This window comes from Taudactylus pleione, unplaced genomic scaffold, assembly GCF_031769625.1.
Source record: "Taudactylus pleione unplaced genomic scaffold, aTauple2 ptg000188l, whole genome shotgun sequence".
Classification (NCBI taxonomy): domain Eukaryota; kingdom Metazoa; phylum Chordata; class Amphibia; order Anura; family Myobatrachidae; genus Taudactylus; species Taudactylus pleione.
Genome location: NW_028284590.1, coordinates 6061955 through 6074719, shown reverse-complemented (window position 1 = coordinate 6074719; position 12765 = coordinate 6061955). Strand labels below are relative to the sequence as shown.

At 44.1% G+C, this 12765-nt stretch overlaps 1 protein-coding gene across 5 annotated transcripts in view; it reads right to left on the bottom strand.

Moving 5' to 3' along the window:
• DIP2A (DIP2 acetate--CoA ligase A) overlaps positions 1 to 12765 on the bottom strand; it is a 75508-nt gene that overhangs the window by 38395 nt on the left and 24348 nt on the right. The window contains exon 1 of one of the 5 annotated variants that reach the window (XM_088476408.1): positions 3119 to 3283. The exons of the other annotated variants lie outside the window; for them this stretch is intronic. The gene's annotated coding sequence lies outside the window, so the exon portion shown is untranslated. Of the gene's footprint in view, positions 1 to 3118; positions 3284 to 12765 lie in introns of those variants that run through there. 5 annotated transcript variants of the gene reach the window in all.

The window sequence follows — 12765 nt, the reverse complement described above, 5'->3', positions numbered from 1 at the left end:
AGTACCAGTGTATAGGGTGCGCTCATGTCACTATTACTGTGGGTGTGACAGTAAGTACAGAGAGTACCAGTGTATAGGGTGCGCTCATGTCACTATTACTGTGGGTGTGACAGTAAGTACAGAGAGTACCAGTGTATAGGGTGCGCTCATGTCACTATTACTGTGGGTGTGACAGTAAAGTACCAGTGTATAGGGTGCGCTCATGTCACTATTACTGTGGGTGTGACAGTAAAGTACCAGTGTATAGGGTGCGCTCATGTCACTATTACTGTGCGTCTGTCAGTAAGTACAGCGAGTACCCGTGTATAGGGTGCGCTCATGTCACTATTACTGTGGGTGTGATTTTAAGTACAGAGAGTACCAGTGTATAAGGTGCACTCATGTCACTTACGTGGGTCTGTCAGTAAGTACAGAGAGTACCAGTGTATAGGGTGCGCTCATGTCACTTACTGTGGGTGTGACAGTAAGTACAGTGAGTACCAGTGTATAGGGTGCGCTCATGTCACTGTTACTGTGGGTCTGTCAGTAAGTACAGAGAGTACCAGTGTATAGGGTGCGCTCATGTCACTATTACTGTGGGTGTGACAGTAAGTACAGAGAGTACCAGTGTATAGGGTGCGCTCATGTCACTATTACTGTGGGTGTGACAGTAAGTACAGAGAGTACCAGTGTATAAGGTGCACACATGTCACTATTACGGTGGGTGTGATTTTAAGTACCAGTGTATAGGGTGCGCTCATGTCACTATTACTGTGGGTGCGACACTAAGTACAGAGAGTACCAGTGTATAAGGTGCACACATGTCACTATTACTGTGGGTCTGTCAGTAAGTACAGAGAGTACCAGTGTACAGGGTGCGCTCATGTCACTATTACTGTGGGTGTGATTTTAAGTACAGCGAGTACCAGTGTATAGGGTGCGCTCATGTCACTATTACTGTGGGTCTGTCAGTAAGTACAAAGTGTATCAGTCTATAGGGTGCGCTCATGTCACTATTACTGTGGGTATGACAGTAAGTACAGAGAGTACCAGTGTACAGGGTGCGCTCATGTCACTATTACTGTGAGTGTGGCAGTAAAGTACCAGTGTATAGGGTGCGCTCATGTCACTATTACTGTGGGTGTGATTTTAAGTACAGAGAGTACCAGTGTATAAGGTGCACACATGTCACTATTATGGTGGGTGCGACACTAAGTACAGAGAGTACCAATGTACAGGGTGCGCTCATGTCACTATTACTGTGCGTCTGTCAGTAAGTACAGCGAGTACCAGTGTATAGGGTGCGCTCATGTCACTATTACTGTGGGTCTGTCAGTAAGTACAGAGTGTATCAGTGTATAAGGTCCGCTCATGTCACTATTACTGTGGGTGTGACAGTAAGTACAGAGAGTACCAGTGTATAGGGTGCGCTCATGTCACTATTACTGTGGGTGTGACAGTAAGTACAGAGAGTACCAGTGTATAGGGTGCGCTCATGTCACTATTACTGTGGGTGTGACAGTAAGTACAGAGAGTACCAGTGTATAGGGTGCACTCATGTCACTATTACTGTGGGTCTGTCAGTAAGTACAGAGTGTATCAGTGTATAAGGTCCGCTCATGTCACTATTACTGTGGGTGTGACAGTAAGTACAGAGAGTACCAGTGTATAGGGTGCGCTCATGTCACTATTACTGTGGGTGTGACAGTAAGTACAGAGAGTACCAGTGTATAGGGTGCGCTCATGTCACTATTACTGTGGGTGTGCCAGTAAGTACAGAGAGTACCAGTGTAAAGGGTGCGCTCATGTCACTATTACTGTGGGTGTGACAGTAAGTACAGAGAGTACCAGTGTAAAGGGTGCGCTCATGTCACTACTCCTCAGTAAGCATAGCATGAATAGGGTGCATCCTGCCCAGACCTATGCATTTATCCTCACAGCATGAGCATAGGATGGGATGAGCATCAGCTGATGGCGGTAAGAACTGGAGGTTTGCGCGTAAGATAAAGGGAGTGGGTGTTTCCTTACCAAGACTGAATGGAGGGAAAGCATGTGACTTTATGGTAAATCAGATGAATATTATAGTGTAAAACATATTTATTATGAACGGATATTTGCTGCGCACACACAAGGACCAGTGTTTCATTGTGCAGACGTAGAGGCTTTTGAGTGTTACAGGGGAAAATGCATCAGTGATTCATATACATTTTTAGACTAAAAATAAAATGTAAGAATCCTTAAACAACAAAATACCAAACATAATGAGAAAACATAACACTAAATATTATTTAAAAAAAAAACAAAACAAAACAATAATTCCAAAAGTTCACAACTATTAATACACACGCAGAGAAAAAGAATATGGTTATGAGCGCTGTACTCCATAAGTCGCTACATAACAGTTATTCTAATGAATACAAAACACGAACATCAAGTACGAGTTCAAACACTAATCCCCTGCCCTAGTTCTCCAATTTATATCTGGTAAGTGTTGTGCAGGAGGAATATTGTACTATTGTGGTTTAGCTGACACTATTCAGTCTCCAGTCTTTTGTCTGTGCCTCCGAGTCGGCAAACAATCAATGACTTAACAGAGGCCAACACCTAAATTATGGCTTTTCTTTTGTTTGATTTTTTTTTATAGGGTCAGGAGCTAGATTCCTATAGTAACAAATGTATCCAGAGTAGCAGATGACCGTATCACACACACGCGCACACACACACACACACACACACACACATATATATTGATGACCGTATCACACAAATATAATTTTCTTATTTCAGGGACATGCTGCAGCACATTACAAAGAAATAAATACACCTCCTTTAATCAGTCTAATCTACAAACCACTGTAATACAGAAGACTCTACCGACTGAATATATCTACACATTATCTCTAATCAACGTTAGTATGATCAGTTACAGGAACGGTGGCTTAAGGCCCGACAAGGGATTTCCTGTAATGTGTCGGAAGGCTTATGCGAGCCAGTTACTTGTATGTTTCCATGTCAAGCAGACTAAGTGACAGCTGCGGCCAGGAGATAAATGCCCTGGAAATAACGAGGCCTGCTAAGGCTTGTGCGGCCATCAGCCATCTAAGTCAGGCTATAGGTCCTTGTATATGTCCGTACTTACCTCCAGTGTGCTCTTGGAGATGTTACTTGCTTCTGAGCTTGCAAAACCTCGCAAACTCCAAATGTGTGACCGGGAGCCAATACTCCAGACCTGGGAAGGATGCCCAACGCATCAGGCTCAATTCTGAACATCAACCAGTCAGGAAGGGACCAGATTCCGAATGATCAGCAAAGCGGCAAGCTCTGGATGCTGTCCTCTTTGCAGAGATCACATCCCTTTGTTCTTCTGTGAATAGAATAGCAAGGGAACATCTCTCCACCCCATGGAGGGAGATTAACCCATCATTTGCATTACCCTGGTTCCTCCAGTCTCTTAACTGTCCCACAAGCACATAGAGACTGCAGGGAAACAGCTGCTCTCCCCGAACACAGACAGACAGCAGAGACTCTCTTGGGAAGCTACGAGATCATAGAAAAAAAAAAAAGCAGACTATGGCATCAGCACAGACAGAACGCAAATTAACATAATTACCGCCACGTATCTACATTTAAAGATAGCACAGGGGAGAGTGAACCGTGCTGAGAGATAGAATTCTATGGCAATGGCCAAGATGACTGTAAGGAGGATCATAAGTGCAGCATGGGGAAGTCACAGGCTGCAAACCCACATCAATGACTTCTCCTGGGGACATGACTAACCCCTGTCGCACAATGACTACAGCTAGTGCTATCTATTCATGCACAGTCACCCCCATTCATAGAAAGCAGCCGCCGTTCCCAGCACACGAGATATCACAGTCATTCATGGGAAAAGGGCACTATCCATCCGTCTTCCCAGGCGTTCAACTGGCCTGAAATACAAAGAGCTAGAGCTGTGGTCAGGGCTCGCAACCTCCCCCCATTTGGTGCCCAGAGGTGCAGTGTTACACAAAAGCTCAAAAGGTCCAAACAACTGGCAGAGGCCTGCTGCAAATCTCTGGCCGATACTTAACCAGTCACTTGGATACACAGAGAGCTGTGGACTCCTGTGTGCGACCTCCATTCCTACCCTAAATGATCAATGGAAAACTTTAATAAAACATCCCAGCATGGTTCCCTAACTTTTAATTAGGGAAAAAGTAACTCTGGATAATACCAGTTGCATAATTAACTTCTAGTCGGTCTAAAGAATGGCGCGTGTGGCCGGTGGTCAGAGCCGTTGGCGGCTGCAGTGTATACAAAACTAATCTGCAGGTCATAGCTCAGAAGCCATGAAGCCAGGTTGCCATTGCAACTGGTAAACGGTTACTGGCGCTAGCAGTATCGGAATGATGATATGGACTTGTATTGCTTTATAATATGGAATATATATAATATGCAATGCAAGTCAGTGCAGTAGCGCAGATGTGTTTACCAATCACAATGCAGATCACACACAATCGTTGGCCTTAGTGATGACAAAGTGAAAAAGGGCGGTAATGTGGCTATAATATGGTTTCAAATAAAAAATGGTTTTAGTTGCCAAAATGCATGCATTGCACCTCAATGACTGGTTGTTACGAGGGGTGTGATATGTATTACCGCCGGCGGTTCAAATCCCGACAGCGGCTGCCCGACAAAGGAGGAAATCACGATCGTCCTAAAGGTAAGTACTAACTAATCTAATTCTACCCACTAACCCTAACCTCCCCCCCTGTGCCTAACCCTAACCTCCCCCCTGTGCCTAACCCTAACCCCCCTCCCCCGCTGCCTAAATCTAAGTCCCGGGGGGGGGGGGGGGTGCCTAACCCTAAGTCCCCCCCGGGGGTGACTAAGCCTAACCCTCCCTCCACCTAGCCTAACCGTAACCCTCCCGGGGGAGTGCCTAACCCTAAGTCCCCCCCGGGAAGCCTAAACCTAACCCCCCCCCCCGCGGCTGTCCGCTGTGGCGCCAGTCATTCGTCCCTAGTCGGGATTACAGTGTCTGGAAGCCGGCAGTCTGCATTTAGACCGTCGGCTTCCGGCCTACATCCCGTTACGAGACAAGCATCACTTGTTATTGAGCTTTAGTTAAACAAATTTGTGACTTGAAAAACCACCAGAACTCATGTGTCCTTAAACACAGTGAAGGCAGCCATTTTGTGGGGGAAAAACCTGTGACATCCCTTACACACAGAATGGCTTCCATCCTGGCTTCAATAAATTTTTAAAGTGTTTATTGTTGAGTGCTTGTTGTCTGGTGGTCACCTATTGTACTATATATATATAAAACTAGTAAGGGGACCCGGCATAACCCAGATACCCCTCAGCCTGTCCCCACTCCGCTCCCATGGTTACTTTGATCCCATGTCGGCCCAGCAGGCCCTCCTTCTCTCCAGCTAAGTCTGTCCCATTTTCCTAGCAGAGGTAGACACCCAAGACAGAACAGACCATGCCAGATTATTATAAAGATACGTATCTACAGATTCAAATAGACGTTGGGCACCTGTAACGTGATGCGACTTTTCTCACAATAAAAAAAACTTTTAGTTCCTTCCTAAAGGATTTCTGCCAGAGTGGGGGGAGTGCGAGAGCTCTATATATCTGGATGAAGTCAAACTGGACAAAATGCGTTTAGACTACATCCTCCAGCAGATTCCATGAACTCCCCATGTTCATTGAACAATACCCCTGGACCTTGGATACCACTGTGGACTAACCTATACCTTATACAGTACAATCAGGGAGTTTTGTGGAACAGGTAAACACAATTGTACTTGTGTTTCTGCCGTTGTTGTAATAAATTATGTAGATAGCAGCCCACTATGCACAATCTCTTTCATATGGGCTGATGTGAGCAATCCCTAGGAAGGGCCTTACAACTTAAAGACATTACAGAAACTCATAACTTATATATATATATTTTAGGTATGCAGTTTAAGCACTTTCTTATCTTGTACAACATGTGGAGTAAGCACAGGCCCGTCTTATGTGGCAATACAAATATGCCGATTTCTTCCGCCACATAATATCAGATGCCAGGGAATCCTTGATTCCCACTCCCACAGTGGGCAATTAGACAAAAGCAAGGTACAAAACGTAAAGGGGATTTGTATTTTAAATCTAATATATACAAAAAAGCAACATTTATTTGTTGAGCACTAGTGGGTAACTAGCCTAAGAGGATTTTTAGAAAGAAAACAATGTAATACAGTATTAGGGATACGCTCATAGGGCAAAAGGTTCTAAACCTGGCGTTTTGGTGGCGGTTTGACGGTGGGTTCTAAATGACACCAAAACCGCAACCTAGTCATTTTAGACCTAGCCCTGTTCTATTCGAAAATGTGCCTTGACGACGGTTTTGGCCTTAATGGATCTGCGGATAGCAAAACCGCCGCCAAACCACCAGTGTTTAGAACCTGCCACTTAGTAAATTTTGCCCATAAAGAGAATTAGAATGTTTGGTATTAAGCGCCTAGTTTGTGTACATTTCTATGAGGATTGGAAAGTTTAAATGGGGGTATAGCACATAAAATAACATTCTCAGGGTTACAGATAAGGACAAAACAAACAGGCAGCTACTTTTGTTGCAAGGACTTCTCATTACAGTATCAATGTAGCATAGGACAGGAATAGCAACCACTACCCAATCCAATGCATTACAAGCAGGCCGGCTCAAAATCAACAATCCTTCGCCGCTAATTAATAAAAAATAAAAATAAAATAGTTTGTATAACAGTGAGCAGACATAGGAAAAAATGCAATCCACAACATGGTAGATTTGCTAGACATTGCAGGTTTACATGCATCATTAATGTTGCTTGATGCACTATGCCACATCGTTGACATTTATTTGACATATACAAATGGCAATAACTTGCAACAGAATAGAAATAAGACAACAAAAACAAAGTTCACAGATTACAATGAAATGCAAAATGCTGAATTTGCATGTAACTACGCACATGCATCGGGTACACACTGGAGCGACAGCAATCCTTCAGACTTTCCCGACGATGTTCCTTGAGCCCAGAACAAGCGATATTGAGCGTACACACTCTGCAACGGCCGAATAATATACCCTGTTAAATTAGGTACACTTGACAACTGTGCGAGGAACTGGATTGAGACGAGCAGACTGTACGATTGTGCTTAATCGTTCTGGAGCTACTCTTCGGGCACAATCGTGATAGACAATTAGACAGTCTTTAATTAACATTACAATAATCATGAGCCTGACCTAACTCCATAAACTGCTCAACGATAAAAAGCAGAAGCATTCACAAGTAACATACCCAGCAAATTACATTACACTGCAAATGCAATCAAATTCCAAATATAACTGATTTACCTTCAAACTGTCTGTCTGATATTGGATGTGACCTTGTAAAATTGTTACCAAACATTTTCAGACAGAATTGTTGGGCCCGAGCCCTCGGAATCCAATTTACCACACGTGGGGCTCAATTAGTGCAGCACTCTATAAGTAGCCCCCTACGGCGTACAGCAGACTATAGGCGTTACTACTCAGCCAAAGGAGACTGCCTGGTGTGCATACAGCAATTCCATTCAATGACAATTTAGTGACGTTACAGGCCGATCCTTTAGGATTTTAACAGAATACTTTTATTTAAATGGACTTCAGTTTTTTCTGATTCTTTTACAATTGTGATTTGCTGCGAGGTTGTATAAAGAAACAAATATATGTATGATTTTTTAATATTTGCTCAGTAAAACAGGGACTTGGTGGGAGCTACCGTACGGAGTTTAAACCAGACCCAAAAAGGTGAAAAAACATTGACACTGATAGCAACAGCTCCGTTTTAAAGTTGGGGAACAAGTACAATTATAATAACATAATAACTATTATTATTATATTATAATAAGATATATAAGATAAATTAGATACTTGTGCCGCTACTGTTTGTGTGCAGTTATCAACAACACTACCAATTGTGGGTAGCACGGATGGTGTAGTGCAGTGGTTCTCAAACTCAGTCCTCAGGACCCCACACAGGTCACGTTTTGCAGGTGCACAGGTGTATTCATTACTCACTGACACATTTTAAAAGATCCACAGGTGGAGCTAATTATTTCACTGATTCTGTGAGGAGACCTGGAAAACATGCACTGTTTGGGGTCCTGAGGACAGAGTTTGAGAACCTGTGGTGTAGAGGTTAGCATAACTGAGAACTGAGGTCTTGGGTTAACTTGTCATTTTAATATATTTTACACTAAAAAGTCTAGTTACGGCTCTGAATGGATGCACGGGCTACATACATGTCTGTAGCATTAATACTGAAGCTAACTACACCCTTAATAAAACAGAGGTACAATGCTCCTGGACAAACCCCACCCTAGAGAGCATGCAGGTTCTCCAGACAAAAAGCCACAGTGGGAAAAAAGGGATTTATCTTATAAGGCACAGTTACATTACAGCATCCTTCCCAGTCACACATTTGTTCTGTACTAATCCCATAAATCACCCCATATTATTCCGGTCTTCTGAACTCTACGTAGAATCCTGGCCAGGCCAAACCTTACAGGAATGTGACAGATACACTAGGAATACACTTCTTAATCTCTCTTCTAGATTTGAGACAAAATGTTTATGTCCGGAGTTATTTTCACACAGTCCGTGCAAACTTCTCAGTGTAGACAAAGCTTCGCTGTAACAGAACGTTGATTGACTTGTCTCACAAATCCCCTCTACAGCAATGTACTTACTGCGTGTCCCACAGCACTCCTTGGATTTCACAGGGCATTAACATTTCTGACACTGCAGTTATGTTTACATCGGCACAAAGAAAGTGTATGTGTAGTATAGGTCTATTCATTTTTGGACTAATCAGCATCAAAACATGTTTATAAGGCTTCAAGAAAGTGCATTCATTGTTTATAATGAATGTGTTTGTGTAAGAAGCCTAATAATGAATACCTGTAGATGCTTTAAGGGGTCTATGTACTAATAATCGCGGACCAGCCGCGATCATCTGTCCATATCGCAGGGGATATTTATTTTTAAATTAAAATATCCCCGCTCTGTACAAATGGGGTACTCGCAGGGACAGCGGTTGCGGTAACCGCTGTCCCTGCGATTTATATTCCCGGGATTACGTAGAAGTCTTTCAAAGAAGCGAAAGACCACTCCGGGGGAAGCTGACACCGCGCATCCGCACAGTGGCAGCTTTCGGAGCTGCGAGAGAGAGATCGAAAGATCTCTCCCCTGCTCCCGGAGCATCCATAGGCTTACATTATCTGAAGATGGTGTAAACTTATGGGGCTAAACTCCAAAAAGCTTCGCTTATCCCCAATGATAATAATGCAGACTGCAATCTGAAGAGCTATTTAGCACTTTGTCAGAGATTTCTGTAAAATCTCCTGCATTGTGCCATTAGTACATAGGAACAATAAATGCAATTATGCAGAATCTGCAGTTTCTGCATAATTTTATGTAAAAAAAACCAAAAAACAGTTTGATACATAGGCCCCTAATAGCATACGTTATCATGCAATAACAAGCTTAGATATAAGCTTATGATAGAGCCTTATTAAATGGTCACACATGCCCTGACACTTGGGTCAACATAGGAGAAAGTATTTATAAGACCCAAAAGGAGGACAACGTTTTCTTGAGGGTGCTGATATGGCACCAGAACAATTATGTTGGTGGCTGTGAGAGAGATAGATCCCGATTCTGTGTAGCAGAGGAGAATTTGTGCCTGTACTCCATATTCGGTCTGATCTGATGGATCCCTGTCTCCTGCTATATAGCTGTTATTACATCAGCAACAAACCTTTATGGTCAATGTTCCTGGAAAGCGCAGCCATAATGACAAAGCCACAAACTGTATATCAGATTAGAACTGTTCTTATGAAGCGGCCGGGGAGACATACAAGGGTTGGTCAGAGGAGCTGGATGCCAGAAGGCCCACGGATAGATATCGGGGATAGATAATCAGGGTGATGCAAGATCACATAACTGCAAGGACAGCTCACAAAAATATGCTAAGTAAAACAGACTTTCCGTCTGTTAAAGTTTCATCGGGTGCAGTTTTCGCCTACTTTCAAATTGAATACGGGGAATCGCAGGGACGTGTGCGAAAAGTTTCCGCACCCTATACACACGATATAGGTGAAAAGTCCGCCAGGCGAAAAAATATTGCGGGTATGAATCAAATTGAATATGGGCCTATGTATCAGGCTTTTTATGTATCATGCATTAGAACCTTTTAAATCTGGGGTTTGTGCAGTTAGGCCACATGAAAACCTGATCCAAAATAAAATAAAGTTTAATGTAATAGGTCCATCCCAGTATGTGACAGAACTCCCAGAGACAGCGGAGTTACTGGCTGCTGGGCGCCAGCTGTCAAGGGGGGCACCATGGAGCAGACCCAGTGACAGAGGGCACACAGATAACCGCTGCCTGCACTCTGATGAGCAATGCACCGGGGCAGGTGGCAGTTATAAAAGAATCTATCTGTGGGGTCCAGGGAGCTGATGTCTCTTGTCGCTGGCGGCTGGTGCAATTAAGTTTTTTTAAAAAAGTTAGTGGACCAAACCCTGGCTGTGCCTGAAGAATTGTAATGCGGTGCACGTGACATTATGACATCACGCCGCGCCGCTGAAAGGCAGAGGAGCGAGCCACGGCACGAAGAGCAGTGCAGACAAAAGGTGGTGTCTGTTGGCTGGGGTCGGAGGGATACAGGAGCTGGAGGCTGGCTGAAACAACACTGTGGTGTTGTAGAGACAGTAGGGGGCTGGTTAGAGCTGGAGAGAAACTGGGGGCGGGAGAGAGAAGGGGGCTGGTTGGAGTTGGAGATATAGATGGGGGCTGGCTAGAGCAGGAGACACACTGGGGGGCAGGAGAGAGAAGGGGGGACACCACTGTCTGTTTTGCCTCCGGGCATCTGGCATGAACTTATGCCCCTGTACTTGCAGTCGCATGGAACATTTTTAGTTTTGCGAAAGCACTGAGGATTAGATTGTCCAGTGCTATCCAGACATTCATCTTCGTTGCAAGTAAATTATTACACGCTCCACTACAGAAAGCTGAAGCTCCTGCCACATATTTAGGAGAGTGTCCAGAATGTCATTTAGATCACAAACTCCGATTTTGCATTTCTTTTACTGTGTTATGACAGGAACAACTGAGCTTTCAATCTAAAAGGCCTCCATACACTGTGCGATATGCACCTTGCGATGCGACTTGCGATCTGACGGCTGACATATGGCGGTCCACACACACGGAGCGATCGGGCACCCCCTCCCCCACAGCGCTGCATGGGATCGCACATCGCATCCCCAGATCAAGTGAACATGCAGTAAGATCTGTAGGTGCGATGTATGGCCCCACGGGACCGCGCACTGGCTGATATCATGCCTACACACGATATCGTACCAATCCGTCGAATTGACTGCTATGTCTCGCCGTATATGGGGGCCTTAAGAGGCGTGGGGAAAATAAGATACAGAAGACAGTGCGATAACAACTGGCGGGAAAATTGTGAGTGGCTAATGTTATGGTACATACACACGGAGCGATCAGACGGCGATAACGATATCGCCGTCTGATCGTCCAGCACCCTCCTGGTGTGCTGGATGATCGATATCAATCATCCAGTACACCACCTACTCACCAACTACTATAGCGACCTGCGATCATCGATCATCGATCGCGGGTTCCTATAGTAACCTGGTCGATACAAAAAAAATGCACGATATGAACTATATCATTATTTTTAATATCGTGCATTTAAAATCGCTCCGTGTGTACGCACCATAGGTCCGAAGGCTAATCAGCTTCTAATAATAATGCAGACAATGGTGAAGGGCATTTCTCTGAGGTAATTCGGTTGGAACGGGGTGACACGGCAGAAGGCAGGGACATGAACCAATCACTTTAAACATCTTAAACTAGTGATAAAACTGCCTTTACCAGAGGTTCGTCCTTCCTCTGCCGATTCAAGGAGGACGATACTGCTTTCAGTTTAATCTCACTGGGCCCTAGGAGCTGAACAGAGAAGGCATTCCAATACATCCGCCAAACAAGCCGGCCTTAGGTGTGATGAGGCACCTGGGCACACAATAATCAGTACTCATAGATTTTAAGGATATTTTTAAGATATTTAATATTTTTGGGAAGATGATTATATGAGAGGTACGGCGGAGAGCTGGTCTACAGTACAGACATCTCCCAACGGCCATCGGCAATGCTGCGAGACCACTCATATGGTTAGATAAAGATGTCCAGGCTGGCTGATACATCTGCAGGGAAACAGCCTGGTGCCATATCGCTAACTATTCCGCTCACTGCTATTTATACAGGAAGAATTTCTGTAATCACATTCTTCTCTTTACAATGCATAACAGGTTAGGTTCAAAAGGAAATAACAAAAAAAAAAAAAAGTTTATTGGCTCTTCCTGCTTTGGTAAAAGTATTTGCAGTGTTACATTTTTTCCTTTAAATGTTAAGTGCATTTTTTTGTTCATTTTCATCTGTTACGCGGCGGCTGTCCAACAACATAGCATCTCCAGCGAAGTTTGTGGCGCTGCACAATCCCTGCTTTAGGTGTGTTGTCTAAGACTGTAGAACTCCTGCACTTAATGTGGAAATACATCACCAGTTCATCGGAGGCTGGCATGAGTTTCGGTCTCACTGTGGGTGGCACCGAGATGTTAACACAGAAAATTTAATGTAGCCAGGCAAAGAGGGTAACAATTATAAATTATATTTTGCCCTCTACACTTAGAACAAACTCTTTCCTCTGG